At 37.0% G+C, this 20,893-nt stretch overlaps 1 protein-coding gene across 2 annotated transcripts in view; it reads right to left on the reverse strand.

The window, feature by feature from the left end:
• The window catches only part of LOC150102038 (uncharacterized), a 266,372-nt gene that overhangs the window by 185,627 nt on the left and 59,852 nt on the right, over positions 1-20,893 (reverse strand). The gene's annotated exons all lie outside the window — the stretch shown is intronic.

Here is a 20,893-nt window from a genome sequence, read left to right on the forward strand (position 1 = left end):
GAAGGGCTCATACCAGTATGGGGTCTCATCAGTGGGAGCCAGACCCAGTGGTGGTGATACCAAGTCTAACCAAGTGAAAAACCTTCCAACATCCAGAGTAATTTAATAATAAGGTGTGACATCTTTTGGCAACTCGTATAGGTAAATATGACTTCTCCATTACTTTCACCTTGGTATCACCACCACTGTGTCTGGTCCCACTGATGAGACCTCAATAAAGGTCGAAACCGGTCTAGGTAGTGGCCCTTCCCTTAATGCATAGTATTATACATGCCCGCAAGGAGATGCTTTGCATTATGGGAGATACTAAGACAAGTGATGAGAACTTATACTACGAGTTGCCCGTCTTGAAGATACTTCAGGCGCAAACTTTGTTTGCTTACACTTGAATAAAGGATTAAACTAATTATATAATTTATAGTCTAACCAAGTGAAAAAACTTCCAACATTAAACAATTGCAGGTAGACAGATGGAGTATGAGACTTAGAAGTGCCATGGAGGGATGCTGTTGTTTGGTATAGGCAATGTCATCAACATTCATGCCAACAGCTTGTATAGTCTCATCACCACACATACCAAAAGGATATACGACAGTCTGACATGCGATACTGAGCTTCCCAACGTAGAGAAAAGAGACTAGTCCACGTAGGACGATCTGGAAGAGACTATCTTTAGAGTATAATTTAAGAGACAAATGTTTCCATTTAAGTGATAGAGCTGGCTCATTTGGTTCAACATAAAGCGTAAGTGGGCAACGTGTGAATGACACTAGTAGCTATCCATATATTATGATGATGTATAGTATCCAACCATTACAGGTTATTCTGCCTTGCAGAACCACAAACTTGAGACACATAATCCAGCTTTGAATGTATAACTTAACAAACTAATGAAGATTGATTTGCATTCCATTCAGTAGAGGACAGAGCATGAAGACAATTCATTGCTCTCTTAAACTTTTTCTCTTAGCTGACAAATATGTGCAAGGAATGTGAGTTTTCTGTCAAAGATGAGTCCCAAGAACTTGAATTTCATTGCTACTGGAATAACAGTTCTTACCATTCTTAATTCAGGATCTGGATGAAGAGTGCATTTTCAACAGAAGCGTACACAGACACTTTTTTTCTGCTGAAAATCTGAACCCATTACTAAGAGCCCATAGAGAAACACAATCAATTGGTTGGTGAAGTTGTCTTTCAATTACCTTCATGTTACACCAATTACAGTAAATTTTGAAGTCATTAACATGCAGAGCAGGCAATGTCTATGAACATACAGTGGGAAGAAGTTGTTCGGTGATTGAGTTAACTTTGACAGCAAAAAAAGTTTCATTTCACACTTAAGCCTTGGGGAACATCCTGTTCTTGATGATATGGCCGAGAGAGTGTACTTCCCAGTCTGACTTGGAAAGCTTGCACAGACAGTTTTTAATAAATACACGAAGCTGTCCTCTGAAACCTAGGTTATAAAGATCTTTTAATATGCCATATTTCCAGGCTCTGTCAAACTTTTTTATGTCCAAAAAAACTGAAACCAGATGTTCTTGCTTCAGGAATGCATCTCTTATATAAGTTCCTAAACAGACAAACGGTATAAAGCTGACAGAACAGAATGGTTAATACCAGAAGTCTGGCGTTAACCGTTTTCTTTAATATCTTAGAAAGACAACTGGTCAAATTATTTGCTTGTGTTAGATCCTTTCATGGTTGAGAGATAGCAATGACAATTGACTTATGCCAAGAATCTGGAAACTCTCTCTCTCTGCAAGTATTCTGTTGTATATTAAGAGATGGAGATACATAGAAGATTATGGTAGATGCTTTATGATTTCATAATGGATGTCATCAGGCCCTACTGCACTAGGATGAAACAGTAAAAGCACTCTTTGTAGTTCCTCCTTAAGAAATGGCTGAAGCCAGTTAGTAGAAAAATTCAGCTGACATTTCTCTTGCTGCTCTTTCGATATTAAAAATTCAGGAGGATATGAAGTTGTTGATAAGATTCTGACAAAATTTTCTCCCTAAGTGTCTACAATACCTTTGGAATCAGCAATAACACATTATGGTTGAAGGTAGACAAATAGCATGTTCTATATCTACCTTTCATTTTCTGGATTTTATCCCATGATGACATCCATTATGAAATCATAAGGCATCTACCATCATCTTCTATGTACCTCCGTCTCTTACTATACAACAGAATTTTTCTTATTTTTGCACTGGTCATTTGATTAATTGATGAGGTAAATTGGATCCAAGAGTGCTTTTGACTAACATCTTACATAGTGTGCTTTGGCCCAAGCACACATGAAAGCTATTAAGTATGATGTGGTGGGGTATCTACGAAGTATACTCCATGCTCTGTGTTGATCTTTTTTAGTTGCCTGACATTCTGGGTTTCACAAGCTTTGTATAGAGTGAAAATCGAGACAATATTCTTGGAATGGAGGTTGTTGTTGCCTGGACAATGCTGTCTGTTACATACTTTACTGCTTAACTGATAGGTGTTTGACTGACTGTATCAGTATTAAATTTTCCAAGATGGAAAAAAGTGTTCCAGTCAGCCTCGGCCATTTTCCATATGGGCATCCACATAGGAGAACATGGTTCATGCAAAGGTGTTGTGCAAAGAACAGGAAAGTGACTGCTTCCATATAATACAGTGGTATCTCGCTAATCCAAACTAATAAAAACCGTGCTCGTTCGGATTAGCAAATTTTCCCCCAAGAGACAACAATAATAGCATTTAAGACAAAAATAATCAGATTCTAATATCACATCAATTTAATTCTGTAAATAAATGAAGTAACTGAGTACTGTAATGTAAAACTTAAAAAAATAATACAGTTCACAAGTTTATTTTAGTAAAAAATTTAGTTTGTATGTACCTGTAATGCTGAGGATTCTGATTCAATAAAAGTGCATAATTCAGTACTAACTTAATTTCTGTAAAAAATATCACTTTTACACAGCACATAAAAAGTTTCACAAAAGAACAAAAAAAGTTTTTTTTTTTTATTTCTTTGTAAAAAAGTCACTGATTTTCTTTTGCTTCTTGGAAGCTAAACTTTTTTTGAATGCTTCTTCTCGAAGCTGCATTAGCAATAAAATTTTGTGGAATGGCATATCATTCTGCTTAGCCCATTCTATACATGTATTAAAACTGTCAACTGTTTTACTTTTACTTTTGTGAAACATAAAAAGTTTCACAAAAGAACAAAAAAAGTTTTTTTTTTTTATTTCTTTGTAAAAAAGTCACTGATTTTCTTTTGCTTCTTGGAAGCTAAACTTTTTTTGAATGCTTCTTCTCGAAGCTGCATTAGCAATAAAATTTTGTGGAATGGCATATCATTCTGCTTAGCCCATTCTATACATGTATTAAAACTGTCAACTGTTTTACTTTTTTTTTTCTTCGAGTTCTTTATCGTCTTCTAATTCACTCTATAGTGTCATATTTATAATTTCAGCATCTGATTTGATTTTGAATTCGCTTTCGGTTCTACCAGTAATCCATTTTGTAACATCTGTTTGTGAAATTTCAACATCTTGATTTATATTTTTAACCAAATTATGCAAGTTTTGAATTTCCTCTTTTTGTGTATCACCGTAATTAGCTTCGCAAATTCTAGAAGGCCACAGTTTTTTTCATGACACTCAATTGCTTCAGATTCGATGGCTTCACAAGCAGCAGTAAACTGAGATGCTATTCTTCAAATTTATATTTTTTTTATTGATGTGGTAACGTCATATTGTGGGAAATTACATTTAAAAGCAGGTCTTTAAGATATTTTAATTTAATGGATTACATTATGTTCTGATCCATTGGTTGCAACAATGGAGTACAGTTTGGAGACAAAAGCACAGCTGTAAAATTTCCATCCTCACTAATCAATTCATCTGCCAGAGGATGTCCAGGACAGTTATCCAATAATAAAAGTGCTTTCTGTTCTAAATTCTGGGATTTTAAATAGGTTTTAACAGACAGTACAAATTCGTGGTGAAACTAGTTTGAAAAAAGTTCGATATTCATCCATCCTTTATGTTGACAAACGGTACAAAACCGGAAGGCAGCAGTTCTTAAATGGTCTTGGGTTTCTTGATTTTCCAATCATAAGTAACTTTAATTTATGTTTTCATGAGGCATTTGCACAAGGCATTATCGTGACAAGCTCTTTGGACATTTTTCGACTGGGCACTGAGGCTTCATTTCTGTGAACTAGAGTTTTCTCTGGTAACGACCTCGAACAAAGACCACTTTCGTCCGCATTATAAATTTGATAATCGGTTTAATTCAAGAATTTTTTCTAAAAAAGTTTTTTGGAACAGTTCTATGGCAGAAATGTCACTAGACAGTTTTTCCCCTGATATTGATAGATATCGAATACCATGGCGTTTCTTAAATTTTTCTAGCCAACCATCACTTGCTTTTAATTTTTGATCCGGGTAAATTTGTAAATGGAAATGTTTAGCTTTAAAATGTCTCCTGATGACTTCTTTCTTGAAGAAACCACATGTAAAACAGCAGAATCAAGTAAAGAAAAATCACTCGTTTTCAGAGTTTGTCTCTTGTTTGATCCTTCTTCTGTGGTTGAAACATAAGTTAAATCCTGTCTTTTTTTTTTTTTTTTTTTTATGTCACTGATTGTAGAGTTGTCGACACTGTATTCGGTAACAAGTTGTACGGCCACTTCAGTTAAAAACAGTAAAATAAAAAAGAAGTCAATAAACAATAAAACTGTCACTTAAAATTTATCTGAAAAATAAAATCGCACTTACTAAAACAATCGACAATCATTCGCTGAAAACTTACAAAAACACAAAACAATAACTCAGACAACATTTCATTTCAACACCCAAAGAAAAACTGAGCATTATATACAACCAGGCATTAGGCTAAGTCATTGGTGTTGTTGAAGGAACATAAAGATATACAAACGTTGTGCAATAGTGGTGACTAATCAGTTCATTAACGACAGCGGTGATTCATGCCGACAATAGAGTATGTACTGTACAGTATAAAAAAAAGCAAACGTGAACACACGATAAATCAAAATAGGCCTACAGTATAACCATAAAATCGACAGTGCCAAAAAAAACTTTAATAATAATAAAATAAATAATAATAGTTAAAATAATAATTATTAATCAAAAATAATAGTACACAAAATAATAATATGTAATAAATAAAACTTTTTTTTCTTCTAAACCACAGTTTGGATTAGCGAGATGCCATTGTATGTTCTCTTTGACATCCCACATGAGCAACGAAGAATGGAAAGGGAATAGATTGCAAGATCGATTGCAGAATATGAGCTGGGAGGCATATGGAAGAAAGTATTGAGTTTATTATTCAAAGGGAGAGGTCATTATCGTCAAGGATTCATTCAATGATTTGATCTCATCTATTTGTGTTGGCACTACCCCACAAAGTATTTTGACCACTCAACAGGATATAATCAATAAGGTTATCAAGATTGATTTAACTCAGCACTCTGTACGTGTATAGAGGCTTAAGTGCTGTGAAGACAATGTTGTAGGTTTAATGGATTTTTTACAACACTCAGAAAGGATTAAAAAGAATTTAATACTTCCTATATTTCGTCCTAGTCACTAGGACATCAACAGGGAATACAAAAATAACTAATGTAACATAACACAAATATCATACAATACTAAGCCCAACCACGTGAGTGACACTAAAGTCCTATCTAGGTGGAGCGCCCTCTAAGGGCGGTTGTAGGTGGCCTGGAATATAAAGTAGGATCTCTGGTGATGAGTGTTTCCCAAATTTTCGGAAGCTTAATGCAACTGTATTTATTAAGATTTCGTTGATTTCTAAGAGCTGCTGCTGCTTCTAAGAATAGTCTCTCTTTCTTGAATTTGCTGTGATGGAGCATGGTGGTTTCTTCCATGATACTCTGTGGGTGGTGTCCAAGACATGGTCAGCCAAGCCTGAATGATCATAGTTGTGTTTACAGATGTAAGACTTGTGTTCCTCTAGGCGGATGGATGCTGATCTGCCTGTCTGTCCAAAGTATGCCAGCTTACAGGAAGAGGGTACTTTGTAAACTCCAGGCAGAGAGAGAGAGGAGGGAGCTGATCTTTTGTAGAACGGATAAGGGTAGCAAGTTTGTGGTAGGGCTTATATGCTGTGTGTAGGTTGTACTTTTTTAGAATCTTGGCTAATTTTTCGGATGTGCCACGGATGTAGGGTATGGTGATGGCATTTTTAAATTCTTGTTGATGAGAAGGACCGGGAATGATTATTTTTTTGATACTGTGATTACTGTAGCCATTGGAGAGGAAAGTGTTGTGTATGTAGTTAAGCTCAGTAGATAGGGCAGAAAGATTGTGGGCTCTCTTGATAAGAGTTTTAATAATGCCATATTGTTGAGAGGGGTGGTGGTGTGAGAGTTTGTGAATGTATCTGCCTGTGTGTGTGGGTTTTCTGTATACAGTGAAGGCAAGTGTATCATTAGGCAGGCGTGTGACTAAGGTGTCTAGGAAGGGTAAACAACTGTTCTTTTCCTTTTCAATAGTAAACTGGATTCTTGGATGTAGGCTATTGAGATGACTGAGGAAGGAGTCTAATGTGTCTGGGCCATGTGGCCAAATAGAGAACACATCATCTACATATCTTAGCCAGATAGAAGGTTTGAGTGGGGCTGGGTCTATGGCTCGTTTTTGAAAATCTTCCTATAGAAACTGGCAAGGGGGGAGGAGAGAGGGGGGGGAACCCATGGCAGTTCCCTCTATCTGCTTGAAGATTTTGTTCTTGCAAGAAAAATACCCAGAGTTAATGGCAAAGGAAAAGAGATCTAAGATGTCAGAAGGGAAAATTTTTTTTGTAAGAGAGAGATAAGGTGTCAGTTAAGGGAATATTAGTAAACAAAGAGGAGATATCAAAGCTTACCAATATGTCTGCTTTATTCAAGGTTAAATTTTCTATGAGGGCTTTAAAGTGGGTCGAGTTTTTTTATATAGGAAGAGGACCTTCCAGTGAGGGGGGGGGGGGGTCAGAGAGTTGGCCAGCTGTTTAGACAGTCTGTAGCAAGATGCATTGGTGGCATCTACTATAGGTCTGAGTGAGGAATTGGGTTTGTGGATTTTTGGTAAGCCGTAAATTTGGTGGGGACGGGAGCGGAAAGGTTTAAGTTTTTTCATGATGTCGGGGGGGACAGGAAGATACTTTTTTAAGTAAGATTTTTAATTTTTTAACTTGTGTTTTTGTGGGGTCGTGTTCTAGCGGGATGTAGGTAGCGCAATCGTGGAGGATAATATTCATTTTGCGATTGTATTCACTGGTATTAAGAACGGCTGTGGTATTACCCTTATCCGCTCTGGTGATGACGATACTTTATTCTTTCCATAATTTCAGGAGAGCAGTGCGTTGGGCATACGATAAATTACTTTTTGGAGGCGAATGAGCAAGGATGTTGGCTATCTCCGACGGTAAGCGACCGATCATAACCATTACATCAAGCACCGGCACTTCCTTCAGAGCGACAGCAAAATTACGGCTGAGGCTAAGTGCGCTGATGGCATCATCATTGAGCCTTTTGGAAGAGAGGTTTACTACTGTCTGGAGCAGTTAAATTTGTGGTTGTGGTTTGTCTTTAATCAGGTTGTTATATTTTTTGAAATTCTTTCTGTGCGAAGGTTTCCGAAATGCCAGAGAGAATCGACCAAAGTGGAACCAGCCTCACTACTGAGCTTAACTACATACACAACACTTTCCTCTCCAATGGCTACAGCGATCACAGTATCAAAAAAATAATCAGTTCCTCTCCCATTCCCGGTCCTTCTCGTCAACAAGAATTTAAAAATGCCGTCACCATAACCTACATCCATGGCACATCCGAAAATAGCCAAGATTCTAAAAAAGTACAACCTACACACAGCATATAAGCCCTACCACAAACTTACTACCCTTATCCGTTCTACGAAAGATCAGCTCCCTCCTCTCTTTCTCTGCCTGGAGTTTATAAAGTACCCTCTTCCTGTAAGCTGGCATACTTTGGACAGACAGGCAGATCAGCATCCATCCGCCTAGAGGAACACAAGTCTTACATCTGTAAACACAACTATGGTCATTCAGGCTTGGCTGACCATGTCTTGGACACCACCCACAGAGTATCATGGAAGAAAACCACCATGCTCCATCACAGCAAATTCAAGAAAGAGAGACTATTCTTGGAAGCAGCAGCAGCTCTTAGAAATCAACCAAATCTTAATAAATACGGTTGCATTAAGCTTCCGAAAATTTGGGAAACACTCATCACCAGAGATCCTACTTTATATTGCAGGCAACCTACAACCGCCCTTAGAGGGCGCTCCACGTAGATAGGACTTTAGTGTCACCCACGTGGTTGGGCTTAGTATTGTATGATATTTGTGTTATGTTACATTAGTTATTTTTGTATTCCCCGTTGATGACCTAGTGACGAGGACGAAATATAGGGAGTATTAAATTCTTTTTAATCCTTTCTGAGTGTTGTAAAAAATCCATTAAACCTCCAACATTATATTCAGCACTCTGTAGTAAATAAATTCACCATACTGTAATAAGGCATCCCACAGATAGGCGAATCGTTATGGCTTCCAGAGCAGTATTATGGACATGATGGAAAGGAGTGTGACTGCCCACTAGGATAGCTACTTCTCCATGAGCATGACTACCTCCAGTTGTCCTTGTGTACAATGGTAGGATCCTCATTGGGTTTTAAATATGTTTCCTGTATACAGAAAGGGTTGTGTTTCTGCAGCAAAAAGCTTGATATCATCAATATTCTAGCAATACCCACAACAGTTCCACTGTAAAAATTTTCCTGTTGTTTTGTTGTTGGCTTTATAGACTTGTCTGGTTTTCAGGAGGTTGAGGGCTTCGTCAGGTTTATACTTATCAATTGTTTTGGGGAAGAATGGATGGCCAGTGTCCACTTCCAGTAAAATATTCAATACATTTGATGTGTCATGGTCAGTTGGCAAGTTTAATTTACTTTCAGTGGATACCAAAGTACCCATTTTTTTCTTTGGGGATGTCTGGTGGGTTATCTTTAAGCGATTATCCTTGCCATAATTTTTTTTTGACAAGTGGGTTCCCTATTGAATAGAACCATTTTTGGAGTTTCGTCTCTGCAGTAGGACCGTAGGTCATGCGACTGATGTGCTCAACAGAGATACACTCATGATCATAAAGTTCAGGTATGGTGAAATTATCAGGTGTGTGGCTAAGAAAATGTCACCAGAGGCATAAGAGGATCTCAGAACAGGTATAGTGGTGGTTAACTTACTTTATGCATCCTGATATCTTTTGTTGTCCGCGCGGTTAGCCTAGTGGCTATGCGCTTCGCAACAATATGCCTGGGGAAGGAGTGTCCTAGGTTCGATTCCTGTCGGAGACGTGAGGAGCTTGAAGGATCTTCCTCAGCCATAGCCAAGTTAGCCAGTCTTGGGCATGGACAGCAGGGTTTTTATCCCAGTTTATTCTGGGGTTTTTCATCCCGCAAAGCAGGCAAAACTGGCCTTGAGAACTCAACACTACAGGCCATAGGATACAGCGGGGCATAAGGCTGACCACCTTATCCTGTAAACGGAGTGAGGTCCGATGATCAATGGACCCTCGACACCGCAAGGTAAAAGAGGGTATAAGGAAGATGACATGATGACATATCTCTTGTTCTGTTTTTATTTTTTTCATTTCTTTTTCATCTTTCCACTTCTGACATGCATAGGAGTAAGCTGGGTGATCTTCCTGATAGTTGACACATTTAGCTTTTTTTGCAGAGCAAGATTTGTTATTATGCTCTACATCACGCACAGGTGGTAGAGCACAACAGGCAGTTTAAGCATGACCATATATTTCTGCCATTTAAAGCATCTTAGTGGATTAGGAATGTGCACTTTAATGGGACAGTTGAGAAATGCTACTTTTACAGATGCTGGAGGCTTAGGTGTATCAAAAGTAAGGATGATGTTCCTGTTTGGAACCAGGTGACCATCCCTATGTATCAGGATGCAGCTTACACCTCACTCCCTGATCTTTAAGCTTTGAATATTATCTCCTCATCAGAAACATTGCTGAGATCCCATTCTGATATTACTCCTCTACAAGAATTGAATGTTTGATGAGATGTTAACGTGACTGGTATTCCACCCACTAATGTTGTCTCTGCAATTTCTCAGAATGTTGCTGACATAATGTCTCCACAAGGATATCACCAGCACGTAATTTCTTAACAGTTTTAAGAGATCCTGCCAGTCCTTGTAAACCCTTTTGAAAGAAGGGTGATATTATTCCTATTAGCTTTTCACTTGTTACGTGGATGATCAGAAATACTGGGTACACTTATACTAGTATCACATATCTTTTGTTTCTTACCACTATTAACAAATGCTGTATCTACAGTATCAATACTTTGTTAGGACCCCTGAAATATTTGAGGATGAAGAATTCATGCTAGAAGCTTTTTTTGGCACCAGAGCTTCCCACCCACCCACCACAGAGCCACACATGAATGCCCACTGACTGTGCTTGAGAGTGGAACACAAAGGCAACCCCACACACTATACCAGCACCACAAAAAGCCTTGGATTCCAACCCTGAACCATGGGGTGAGAGACTTACTGCAGCTCTGTTGACCCTTGCAGACTAGCCCACTAGCTGGCAGATCCTGGAGACCATCCAGGACAACCCATCCTGCCAAAGCAGAGGCCAAATCCTGGTAGTAGTGCAAGACTACTAGGATCCTCCTTTCCAGATGTCCACAGGTTGCACTGCATGGTAAACACAGCAGCAGGGCGGTGGATCCCAGTGATGGTGGTCTGGAAGAAATTATTATTATTAAGAGAGACCTCCAGGGAGTTAGAAACTCATCGAGGGAGGCCACATACTACACACCAGCTTGAATTCTTGAATTCATTCACACTGCTTGCACTCACAATATCCAATGGCAATCCATTCCAATAACGCACCACCCTTTGAGGGAAAAATCTAGCCCTCACACCCTTCTTGGCAGCTTTCATTCTCAGCTTCCAATGATGCCCTCTTGCCCTTTCTCCACCCTCCATAAATTGAAAAATTCCATTGATTGAAATCCTTTATGACCCTTCCAAAAGTTTGTAGGTCTCAATCATATCATCCCACTTTCACCTGTTTGCTGGTGTCTGCAAATTTTGAATCTGTTTTTAACACTCTTCTTTGTACACTCTCCAATATATCAGAATCGCAACAAAAACCAGGAGACCAGATCTGCACACAATAGTCCAAGTGAGGTCTTACAAGGCCTTGTAAGGAGGCAAAATAACATGTGAACGTTATTTCATATTTGCGATAATTGCAATCAGCACTGCAATTATCTTCTGAGTTGTATTTGCAATCTTTGCTACATGGCCCCTGAACTTCAACTTCCTATCTATTAACACTCCAAGATCCCTAGCCTCATCAATTTCTCTCAGGAGAAAAGCCTCAGGAGAAGTAGGAAATGTTGCTGATGTTTTGGCCAAAATCTTCCTGAGTATCAACAACTGCTGTTGAGTTGGCAACTGTGCAATTTTACAGACAGGTACTAGGTAAAGAAATAGATGGTAATGTATTCTTTGTAGATGGTAGGCCCCTGAACTTCAATTTCCAATCTATTAACACTCCAAGATCCCTAGCTTCATCAGATTTTCTCAGGAGAAGGAAGGTAGAGCAAAAGATACAGGAAGAAAAGCAAAGAAAAAATAAAATTTTGAATACAATTAAAAGAGGAACAATGAAATTGGCCAGTACCTGCATTGAGAGATCCCCTCCACCACTTTGTAAATTCACCATCAATTTTTTCTTGGTGAATTTACAAAGTGGTGGAGGGGACCTCTTTGTTGTTGTTGGCTAGTTTACATGGCATAATAAGTTGTTCAAACAAATAGAAGGATGCAATGAGCAGTCCTATCTCATCAGTCAACACTGATGATTTTATAGAGCATCTAGAAATATAACTCTTTGACACTGTATTTCCTCAGCATCATATATGGTTATGTTTTGTTGATTTATTTGCAGTCTGGTCCCACTCTGAGCTAGAATTACTTTAATTTCTATAGAAAATAAACTCCTTGTACTCCAGTATTCAGTTCACTATTGAATGTAAATCCAATAACCAACTAACCTTTTTTGGAAATCTTAATAATTTGTAATCCCACAGGTTATGTTGAATTTTCACAGTTTTATCAGCAGCCAACCTTTACTGGCAGATACATTCACTCGTCCTCCCATCATTATTCAATCCCAGAAAATGAGTATTATTAAGAGTCTTGTACATAGAGCTCATATGATCCACTCTTCTGATTCCCTTTTGTTAGATGAAATAAAATTAAAAGCAATCTGATATGTAATGGATACAACAAACTACCATTCAAAAATTTACTGGTAATTATCATTCTTCTACCAGACTATAATCCATTGCAAAGAAAAGAATTTCAATATCCTACCCTTAAAGGAAGCTTGGAACAAACAGCAAGGATTTTTCATAAATTCAATCTACAGGCTTCTTTCAAACCAGTTCACAAACTGTCTTCCTTTGTATCATCTACAAAGGATATATCATCAGTGCTTTCCTTATCAGGTGTCTATCAATTCTCATGTCATCTTTGTTATTTTGTACAGACTGGCTATTCTGCCTTGATTAGCATTCAAGAACATCCATTAAAACTATATTACGTTTGTTGAATCTGACAAGTCTGATCTTGCTTCTCATGCAACTGCCACTAGGCAGAAAGTTCTTTGGGAACCAAACAAACTTCAGTCTAGCAAGTTCAAATCTAATCGTCTTTTCCTTGAAAGATATAAATTGTCCAAACCTCACCACATACGACTGCATGTCAATATCCAAGGTTTGGGAAAGTGATCACTATTATCTGTTCATAAGTTGTTTTTTTAAATTAATAATTATTTAAATTATTATTTTTTTTTATCTTTGCAACTTTCTACAATTGATCCCTTGAACTCTAATAAGAGTGTAATATTATATATATATATACATACTTTAGTTGTGATGGAGACAAGAACTAATATATGCATGATTTATGACTTATTATTGTGATTCATGTTTTGAATGTAGTTAACAGTCTGTCTTCCTGATGATGTCCATGTAATGGTGGATGAAATATATTGGAGTATTTGAATCATATTCTATAATTTTTAGTAAAAGTATATGCAGTGAAGTTATTTGATTTCCCCATCATAAACTTGGGAAAGTCTTATCAGTCAAACAATTTTTACGTGTATTTTATATCTACTGTATCGTGACTAGCATGAGGAATTCTTTCTCGCTTATGAAATCTATTATTGTTGTTCTATTTTTTTTTTTTTAAATTGTTATTACACCGAATACCTATTACATTTCAGATCATAATTTTTAGTTAATTTGGATTAATAATTAAACTTTCCTCCTAAATGAGTTCTTAGTCGGATGTAAAATTAATTTGATCTCCAATTTATATGATTAATTCATACCAATGGATTCAGTTAAATGGGCCACATCAGGAATAACATAACAAAACATGATATGTACATAAGATAAAAGATGAGCTTAGATTTTTCATATATTGAGAATATATCATCAGTTCATCATCATCATCAAATTCCTGCCATGTACCCTCAAGGGGTGTACAGGATATGACAGTACTACATGAAAAAATTACATCATTACTAACTTCCTATCTACAATTTTCCTCCAAATCAGTCTGTTACTTGTCAAGACTCCAACATTATCAGATCTTATATTTCTATCGTCTAAGGCACTTTGTATCGTATCAATCCACCTATATCTTGGTCTTCCTGCCAACCTGGCAGAGAACACTTGTTTTGCTAATCTTTCCTCTCCCATTCTATTTAAGTGACCATACCATCTGAGATTAGCTCTGCTAAGGCATTCCTGGATGGTGACAATGTCAAGTTCTTTCCTAATATCCTCATTTTTAATATGATATTGCCATTGATGCCATCTGTTCACGCCTCTAATCTTTCTCAGGACTCTCATATCTGCGGTCTCTAGTCTTTGGTCAAGTGTTTTACTTCTGACCCAGCTCTCAGATCCATAAGTTAAAATTGGTTTGAACACAGTCTTGTATACAGCTAATTTAGTGTTCCGACTAATTTCTTTCTTATTCCATATGAATTTATTCAATTGTCTTCCCACGATACCAGCTTTGCTGATTCTGTTGTCTATTTCTATATTTAGTTTACCATCTTCAGTAAAAATTGTGCCTAAGTAGCTGAAATGTTTTACTTGTTCCACAGGTTCTCCATTCACAACACAGTTGACATTTTCAATGATTCTGCCTATTTTCATTGTCTTTGTCTTTTTATTGCTTACCTTCATACCATATCTATTACAACAGCTATTCAATTTAGTCAGAGAATCTTGCAGACTTGTAGCGGATTTATTTAGAAGTATAACATCATCCGCATAAAGCAAAGAGCTGACATTAACATCTCCAATTTTGATATCAGGTTTAATACCACATTCCTTCATAATGTGATCCATATAGATAATGAATAACAGAGGGGATAATGTACATCCTTGTCTCACACCAGATTTAACATTAAACCATCTTCCTGTACTTCCTTCAATTCTAACTGCTGACTCACAACTCAAATAAAGACTAAGTATTGCTTGATATAATGCCCCATTGACACCATATAACTGCAGCGTATTGAATAGCGTCTCTCTTGGCACCTTGTCATATGTCTTTTCCAAATCGACAAAACTTAAATACAGATCTTTGTTATATTCCCATGCTTTCTCGACTATTTGTCGTAAAGTGAAGATCTGATCCTGACAGCCTCTGTTTGGCCTGAATCCAGCTTGTTCTTCACCAAGCTTTTCTTCCACAATTCTTCTCAACCGTTTCTCAAGTATACTTGCATAGATCTTGCCAGGAACACTCAGTAGGGAAATACCTCTGTAATTCTCACATTCAGTTTTATTTCCCTTTTTATATATGGGTACTATGAGAGCTCTACTCCAATCATCGGGAATTCGTCCCTCTGTCCAGGCTTTCTGAACTATGCAGTGCAGCCACTGTAAGACTCTTATACCACCATACTTCAGCATTTCTGGTCGAATATCATCTACTCCTGCTGCCTTTCCACATTTCAAGCCTTTTATGGCTTTTTCTACTTCAAGTATGGATATGTATTCCTGACTGCATGCCTGATCAGTGTTTTTTATCACTGTGCTGTCATCACTGCTTGTTTCATTTAGCAGTTTTTCAAAGTAATTACTCCATACTTCAAGGATATCTTTTTCTCCTGTTTTCATTTCACCTTTATCATCTCTAATTCCTTTTACAGCACTCTTTCCTCCATTCCTAAGCTTCTTCAACAACCTCCAGAATATTTTGCCACCTTCTTGATATTTATTTTCTATATTCTTGCCAAAGTCCTCCCATGACTTTTGTTTAGCTAGTTTTACACACTGTTTAGCTTTCTTACATTTGTCTCTGTATTCTGTAAGAGTAAAAGCTGACTTATTTGCCAGGAACTTTTGATATGCTTTCTTCTTTTCCTTCACTGCCTCTTTAACTTCCTGTGTCCACCAGGGAGTTCTGATTTTTTTATCCTTGCACACAACCTCACCACATGCCTCTCTGGCAGAATCAATCAATGTTTCCTTCAGAGTTTGCCACTGAATCTCCAAGGTTTGATTTCTGTTCTCAAACTCTTTCATTTTCTTTTCAATAATCTTTGTGTATTTTAGTCTACAGTTCACATCTGAGAGCTGCTCAGATGATTGAGAATATATTGAGTTTATAAACAACTGGCTTTAAACTAAAATACTTACCATAAAAATAATTTATTTATTAAACATGCAGCTCTTAGTAGTTAATGATCTAGGAAATGATCGAGTGTAGCCTGCTGACTTTTTTGACTGACTGTAATTGAACAAAATCAGCACCCTTTCTAGTGCAGATGTGGGATTGCCTTCCTATGTCAAATATAGTTGTAAAATACTACTTCGAGCTTGAGTGTCATCCTCTTTCATATTCTTCTGATGTCTTCTGATGCTTTGATGCAATATGCTCCAAGACTACTCTCAAAATCTTTTTTTATTGCAACATTGAAGACTTGTCAATGGGTGCAAACTCTTCGCAGTTTCTAATATGGTTTACTTCTAATGGAATGTCATTTTCGCTACTGGCTATGTCTTGCATATCCATGATAATATGCTTAAAATCAGAGTGAGCAAAAGTTTTGAATGGTCTTGTTGCTTATTTCTTGCTAACTATTGGCCATAAACAGTACTGCTTTTAAAACATTTATTTTTGCACTGACTTTCTTAGCTGTTGATGTAAGATGTTAATGATTTTCTACAAATGCTTCAATGATGTAATTTACTAACTTTTCATGATATGTGGTCTTCAGATAACTTGACGAATCTGAACATAAGACATGATAAAGCATGACTATCAAATTATGCATATAGAGCATAAACGTCAATTGAACAATGAAAACATGCAAGCTGCACGTACATGATGTAGAGAGACATGGTCTAAATACATTAAGGTTCTAAGAAAATAACTTTAACAAGAGATTAAAAAAAAAAAAAAAAAAAAAAAAATTCTGGAACTTGAAGAAAACTTTCTAATAAGAGATAATTTAAGTCAATCATTTCTATTTAGATTCAGATGATGCAGCAAGGTTTCATAACTTTCTTTATATAGGCATTCTAAGAGATTATTACTTTTATGGAGAACCTTAATTTTCTTACAAAAGATTTGATGTCTGGTGGTAATACCATATTCCACAAGTCCTGACTGGCTGACTGTTCTGGTTTGTGGAATTAGAGTAGTCTATATGGCCGTCAATCCACCTGTTTGGCTAAAATATGATAATCTACCTGACAAGGAATTTGATACACTCCAAAGTGGGTCAAAGGCAGAAGTTTATCATTAGCAGAGACTAGAAAAGTGGGAATCTCGTTGATAGGGCAAATGGACACTTGTAGGCCAGCAGATCTAAGTAGTTTGTCTATATCTTCAGAGACACCTTTAACATATGGAATATTAACACGACAGACCACCTTTGTATCACTATCAAGATGACAGGGAAACTCTATAACTATCGATGTTTTTATTGACATAAGATTTCATAAAGCCATTAGCAAGGAAGTTAGATTTGATGCGATTTCCTAAGAGAGCAGCATTTCAATATAGCAGAGATAGTATGTAGTATGCTCGATGTACCAAAGTTTTAACACTGCCCAATTTTTTAAAATTATGCTGGTGAGAAAAAGCATGAACTTCCATCTTTGGCATACCTCAAAGTCTATTAAATTCATTGCCAATGTGGGTTATCATATTTTGGCCAAACTAGTAAATTTGTAGCTATACGTATGATGAACATAGATTACTTTAAATTCCAAGAGCCTGAACAATTGGGACTTACAGAACATACTATCTCCACCAGACACCAAATACTTCCTTTGAAGAAGGATTAACGGTCCTTCACAAAAGTAACTATCTTATGCAATGCTTATATAAAGAAAGTTGCGAAACCGTACAACAATGGTCACATCTGAACAATAGTAATGAATTAAAATTATTCCAATTATTTAAGTTAAGGGATATTACATCCCATATTGTTTCACAGTCGAATAAGAAACTCAGAGAGTTTCATGCCGAATACAGAAACTATATAAAGTTCGGCGAGTCCAAGCATAAGCAAATACCTGGATAGTGCAACACATAATCCATTTGGTAATGCAACTCATAGCAAGGGTGGAGCAAGCTCCGATCACTGTTTTTGGTATTTACTCATAATGTGAAACCCAGCTCCTAGGAGCTGTATTACTGTTCTACATTATGAGAGGTCACTACCCAAACCGGTTTCAACCTTTATTGAGGTCTCATCAGTGAGCAGGCAGATCTAGTTAATACCAAGTTTGTAGCGAACAGAACTTACATACCCTGCTACAAAAATTGCCAAGAAGGTGTCCTAATAAATTACTAATTTAGTAATTACTAATTACTTTATATAGTTTCTATATTCGACATGAAACTCTGAGTTTCTTATTCGGCTATGAAACAATATGGGATGTAATATCCCTTAACTTAAATAATTTCACGTCGCTGAATTGAAGCCTTTGGCTCTTCATATAATTAGTAATAAAATTATTCCTATTATGGGAAATACTTGTCCACACATTCCACAGGCAATAGTTTATGAAGTCTCTTGCTTCAAGTTGCATAATGTGTGCAGCTCACATGTTTCATCACTCAGTCTTCCAGTTCTACTTTTTGAGTCAAACTGAAGATGCTCTTGATAATTGGGTGAAAATTCTGTGCTTAATAATTAAAATATTACAAAAGTACACAGTGTTCCATAAGTCCCAAAATATTTTAATATTTCAAAAAAACAGCAAAAAAATTGTATATTAGAGTGTGGTTTGCATGAAAATGAATCGCAAGGAAGGGGATTTTTTTTTTTTTTTGGGGGTGGGGAGAAAAAATTTAGTTCAAACTGATAGAGGATGCTGTGCAACATGCCTCATTTGCAAATGCATCAAATGAGTTTTATAAAATGCAGGGTGTACCCCTGGCAGCTCATAATGAATGCGTGCAAATTCCCAGTCATTGGGCAAACAGAATTATTTTAGTGATAAATCTGTTGATGTGATTCTTATATTGGTGGATAAGGCATTGTTAGTGAAGTTGTTTTATGTAAGTGGGGAATCGGAAGCTTCATGAAAGTTTCAAACTTGGAAAAGAATGAAGAAAGGTTGAGGTCCTATCACTCTTGCCAGACTACAGTATCTAATACGACTTTTCGACGAAACTGGAAATTTGTCAGCCTCCCTAGCACTGGCAGACCAGTGTCATTTGAAGCCCATTCCAGCGCTGCGGTATTGCAATCAACAAGCAGTGTAAGCAGCGCAAGGAAAGCTGCAAGAATCATACGCATAGCAAAAACGTCCATATTCTGCATCCTTTGTGATGTATTAAACAACTCGTATCGATACAAAGCTGTAATTTTTTCACCAGCTGTTACCAAGTGATACCACGAATGGGACAGTTAAATGCATAACTTGAATTTGGGCATGGGACAATCCACACACCTACACAGAGAAGCCATTGCATTCACCGCGACTCACTGTTTGGTGTGGTTTCACTACATCTGTCATTGTCAAAAATCTACACCAGTAGATTTTTGGCTGTGGAGATATTTAAAGTCCCGAGTGTACCTGAGCAGCCCATCTTCCTTAGTGGATTAAAAGATGCTATTTGCAGTGAAGTTGCTTGCATCCACCCAGATATGCTCCATGAGTCTGTAAATGGTATTCTCACCCACTTGCAGAATGTAATTGCTTTTGCTAGCAGACTTATTGAACGATTACTGTAATGATATATAATAGGTTTTCTGGATATGATTAAACAAGTTTTCAATGCTATTCTGACTGTCATCGCTGCTTTCACCCTCCATTGGTGAAAATTTGAACTAAAATTATTCTCCCCACTAAAAAAATCCTCCTCCTCCTTGGGATTCACTTTCATGCAAACTGCACTCTAGTATACCAATTTTAGTGATTGCTATGAATTTTCAACATCTTGGGACTTATGGGATACCCTGTATATATCCATAGTGAGTTTTGTGCATGAGAGAAGAAATAATCAATGCTAGGATGTAATCTGATTATTTATACTTAGGATCATTTGTGAGGAAGAATGTTTGAAGGAATTAGGATTATATGGTACTGTGACAGGTATGTGAACAATCTTAGATGATTGGTGAAAACAAATGTATCATTGGAGTTAGAAAAGAAAAGACAACTGGGCCTGCACAATAAAATTCCCAAGGAGTATGAACTTTACTGTTAGGGAAGTTATTGAAAAAAATCAAAGATAAGAATATTTAGTGGCATTATGAGAGGAAGAAATAAATGAATGTGACTGCTTTCAATTAAGATTTTTTGACAAGGACGATCAAAAAAAGAAGACAGTCTAAATTGTTGAAAGTTTATTTTTCACTTGGTTAGACTATAATAAATTTAGTTTAATCCTTTATCCAAGTGTGAGCAAACAAAGTTTGCACCTGAAAGTATCTTCAGGACTAGGGTAAGGTGGTACAACACCAGGCAACTCATTGCAAAGGTGGATCAAGCTAACATCACTCCTATCTCAGTATCTCCCATAATGCAAAACACATCTCCTTGCGGGTATGTATAATGTGATGCATTAAGGGAAGGGCCACTACCACTAGTTTCGACCTTTATTGAGGTCTCTTCAGTGGGAGCCAGGCCCAAGTGGAGATACCAGGCAGAAGCATTAGCAAGGTCATCTCTACCTACAGGAGTTGCCACCTTTTTATTAAAAGGTGAAACTAGTCCGGATAGTGGTCCTTCCCTTAATGCATAACATTATACATATCTGCAAGGAGATGTGTTTTGCATTATGGGAGATACTGAGATAGGAGTAATGTTAGCTTGCTCCACCTTTGCAACGAGTTGCCCGGTGTTGTATCACTTTACCCCAGTCCTGAAGATACTTTCAGGCGCAAACTTTGTTTGCTCACACTTGGATAAAGGATTAAACTAAATTTATTATAGTCTAAATTGTTCTAATATTCTAATAGCCCAAAGTGCATCATTAAGAAATGTGTGTAAAACAGTGAAAAGTAAAATGAGTATTTCTCATGAATCTTTTCTTTCCTTGGGCTTTTTGCTGTCATTATTTATGATCAGATGAAATTAGAAGAAATATGGAATATACAGTAATGGACTTGTTGCTGTTTCTCTACACACACACACTGAGAATTTCACCCAATCCCTTTGCAAACTGTGGTCTTGACAGTGCCCACCATTATTAACCCTTTAACTGCTGATTTTATACTCTGCCATTGTCCCATGCGCTGAAT

Source organism: Typopeltis vanoorti, chromosome 11 (genome assembly GCF_054136105.1).
Source record: "Typopeltis vanoorti isolate ZY-2024b chromosome 11, IOZ_Tvanoo_1.0, whole genome shotgun sequence".
Classification (NCBI taxonomy): domain Eukaryota; kingdom Metazoa; phylum Arthropoda; class Arachnida; order Uropygi; family Thelyphonidae; genus Typopeltis; species Typopeltis vanoorti.